The following is a 3,859-nucleotide window of genomic DNA, read 5'->3' on the forward strand; positions in this document are numbered from 1 at the left end:
CGCAGGAGGAATCCCACGTCTCTTCAGGTGTCAAAGTGTGAGGTAACCCCAGTTAGAAGTGCGGGGACGCCCGCGACACCCCCAATCCACTTTCCCTCTGAAAAGAGACGGAACAGGCCCCGCCCACCCCGCCCCTGCTCTCGGCCCGAGAGGCTCGGGCCTGGCCGTTAGGCCCAAAGTCCATCCGCTTCCCCCACGGGGTCTCGGGCAAGGAAGGCCTCGCTCTGAGGCTGGTGGACCCTGGCTCACCTCAGTTGAGGGAGCGTCCCAGGCCCTGTGAAGGACGGGACCCCTGTGGGGACCGAGGGGCTCCACACCCCAAAATGGCGGCCACGCAGACCTCGCCCCTGACGTCGGCCTGGGAGCTTCCGGGCAGGTCTAAAGACTGAGGGGCTCCCTCAGTGCGAACGCGGACGGGCGGACGGACGCAGGAGACCCAGGGAGGAGGGGGCCTTGTTCTGAGGGGCTGGCCGCAGGTCAGCAGAGGGAGGATTTCCAGGGCACGGGAGGAGTCAGGGTGAGGACCGTCCTCCCCGTCGCAAGGGCACCTCAGAACCCCTCCCCTGTTGTCAGCCGCTTCCTCCTGGCCACACGCGGAGAAGGGAGGGCTGCTGTCTGAGAGGGGAGGTGCAGGCCAGCAGAAGGCGCGTCCCTAAGCACCGCCAAGAGTCAGCCCAAGCCCTTGAGTGAGGGCCAGTGGGGCCGCCAGCCACAGGGCCTCGACCTGTCTGCCGCACGCTGCAGGCTTGGTACAACTCTGCCACGTGCGGCCGCCTGGTCACCCTCACTGCCTCCTAGTGAGACTCAGGCAGGTGCCGGCACTGGTGCGAGCAGATGGCCCTCGGGGCGAGAGAGGAGGTCCAGGCTGCACCGGCCGTCCAGGGAGGACCCCGAGTGAGGACTAAGGGAGTCACCCACCCCGAGGAGAAGGGGCCAGAGAGAACACGGCCTGTCCCCTCCTGCCAACCCTTAAACTCCCAAGAAAGGACTGTCAGGCCGAGCCTGCCCGTAATTTCCTCTGCCAGGTCCAAGGGAGGTTAGAGCTTTGTTCTGAAGGGGCAGCCACGAGGCAGCAGAAGGGAGGGTCCCAGGGCCCTTCGGTGGTGGGCTGAACGCTCCCTCCTTTCCTCCTCCTGGGTGTCACGGAGGATGGTGGTGTCAACTTCAGAGCAGCAGAGGGCATGGGGTGGGGGGTGGGGTGGGGGAGTCTTGCCAACAACTGTCATCCTGACTCTGAATGGGAACCGCGGGGACCTACCTCCCCTGCCAGCCCCCACTGTCACCCCCGTACCGCCCAGGCAGGGCTGGCTGGCTGTGCCCCAAGGCTCACCCGACCGTCCTCCACAGGGCTCTCAGGGGACAGGCTGAGCAGGAGAACAGGAGCCCTGTGGGCCCTCGGGCAGTGCCCTCACGGACCCTGCAGAGGCGGCCTTGGTTAAAGCCAGGGAGGACTCTCCCCGCTGAAGGTGCTCACAGCATCTCCTTGTCCCTCCCCCAGGTGCCCTCGTTGCCTGCCTTCCTGCCCACGCTCCCGCCTGCTGGCCCTGACCTGTGTCATCATGCCTCGGGGCCGGAGGAGCAAGCGCCATGCCCATAAGAAACGCCGCCAGGCCCGGGGGGAGACTCAGAGGCTCAAGGGTGCCCAGGCCACTGAGGCGGCGGCGGCGGCAGAGATAGAAGAGTCGCCCTCCTCCCCCGCTTCTGTGTCTCGGGGTACTTCCCCGAGCTCCCCTGCTGCTGGCACTCGCCAGGAGCCTCAGGGAGGCCCAGCCACGAGCTCTCGTGCTGCAGGGGTTTCATGCCCAGGATCTGAAGAGGGTGCCCAGAGCCAAGACGAGGAAAGTGCAAGTACCGCCCAGGCAGCACCTTCCGTTCACAGCACTTACACCGATCCTCTGACCAAGCAGGCCAAGAAGTTGGGGCAGTTCCTGCTGGATAAGTACAACATGAAGGAGCTCATCTCGCAGGCAGCACTGCTGGAGATGGTCAACAAGAAGTACAAGAAGCACTTCCCTGAGATCCTCAGGAGAGCCTCTGAGTACATGGAGCTGGTCTTTGGCCTCGATCTGAAGGAAGTCGACCCCAGCAGTCACTCCTACGCCCTCATCAACAAGCTGGGCCTGTGCAGCGAGGGAAATCCGAGTGATGAGTCGGGGCTGCCCATGTCCGGTCTCCTGATGGCTATCCTGGGCAAGATCTTCGAGAACGGCAACCGTGCCACCGAGGAGGAGATCTGGGATTTCCTCAATTCATTGGGTTTCTATGCTGGGAGGATCCACTTGATCTTTGGGGAGCCCAGGAGGCTCATCAACAAGTATTTCCTGCAGCAGAAGTACCTGACGTACAGCCAGGTGCCCAACAGCGATCCTCCGCACTATGAGTTCTTGTGGGGCCCGAGAGCCCACGCTGAAACCAGCAAGATGAAAGTGCTGGAGTATATGGCCAAGCTCACTGATACCGTCCCCAGGGCCTTCCCAGATCTCTATGAGGAGGCTATGAAAGATGAGGAAGAGAGAGCAAGAGTGAGAGCCGCGGCAGGGGCTGCAGCTGTTGCTAAGCGCAGAGCACGTTCCAGGGCCAAGGCCCGCAGCTCCTCCCACATGTAGGGAGGGAGGCCGCGGGCAGATTGCTCACTTTGTTTTGGAAGAGAGCAGTCAGGCTCCTAAATAGTGCAGAGTAGTAGGGGTGGAGGGAACAAAGTATAGATCTCATTTATCTTCCTGTTTTAAACTAGTAACTTCTATATATTATTGATTGATTTATTTAGGTTTTTTCAAATGTTTTTTTTCTTGTAATAGTGTGTTTTCTTAAGAATACGAATTCGTGAATGACATTGCTTGCATACTTATTGCTGTTCAAAGAGTTCTAAAGTTACAGTTTTGGTATATATAAAAGAAATTCACGACCATCTATATTTTCTGTGTGATCCAGAAGTAGAAAACATGGCAGTGCAATAGAGATTTTCATGGAAATGTGAAAGGCGACCACAGAAAATATTTAGAAACAAAAAATGGAGAAAACAGAGTAAAAGGTATTTAATTTGTAGTTTGCCTTATTTCTTTGAAACTTTCTTTTGGTAGAAATAAAAGATACTTTGACTGATTTAGCTCATTTGTGAGTATTTGTTTCTTTTGTCCTAGTGCACTGCATATTCTCTGCCACCTACTGGATTAAAAATAAACTCTGATGGGAGGATGGTATTTTGGGGGTTCATAATAATCATATCATAACTGCCATTCATCAAAAACCCAATATTTCTTAATGAGTATGCCACTGCTTTCCATGTAGTACATAACATTCCAGCATTCATGCAGGATAGGATTTAGCAGACTCCCTTTATAGGTGAATAACTTGCAAATTTCTCAAGTTCACAAGACTGATTAAGGGACCTTGCTGGGTCTAGTCCCCTGGTCTGGAATCGTCTAGAGCCTACACTCTTCCACTCCTCCCAGCCTAAGCCAGACTTTACGTCTTTTAATTCATTTTTCTTCTCACCACTCCAAAATGTATCTCATGGGATAAAAGGGGCCCTGTTCCCAAAGCACTGTTTTGAATTACAGTAATAGTAACGCTGAATAAGTGAATGCTATGAATAAAAAAAATTATTTTGGTGACAATGGGGTCTTCTACTTATGCAACGTCAGATACCCTGAAAAGATCAGCATCTCCTCATTTACTCTTCAAGTTTCTCAGGGACATAAAAGCCTTGGTTTAAGAGCTGTGTCCTCAGGTCAGTGGAGGGAGGAGTCCCAGCCTCTGAGAGTTACTCAAGGTGAGGGCCTTAGAACAGAAGGGGGCCCCACAAGGTATACCCTGCTTTCTCCCTTCTGTGGCCATGCGCAGAGCTGTCTGTCTGAAG

At 55.5% G+C, this 3,859-nt stretch overlaps 1 pseudogene; it reads left to right on the top strand.

The window, feature by feature from the left end:
* Window positions 1–1,237: 1,237 nt before the first annotated feature.
* Window positions 1,238–2,670, top strand: LOC132482450 (melanoma-associated antigen B4-like; annotated as a pseudogene).
* Window positions 2,671–3,859: the final 1,189 nt, after the last annotated feature.

Source organism: Mesoplodon densirostris, chromosome X (assembly GCF_025265405.1).
Source record: "Mesoplodon densirostris isolate mMesDen1 chromosome X, mMesDen1 primary haplotype, whole genome shotgun sequence".
Classification (NCBI taxonomy): Eukaryota; Metazoa; Chordata; class Mammalia; order Artiodactyla; family Ziphiidae; genus Mesoplodon; species Mesoplodon densirostris.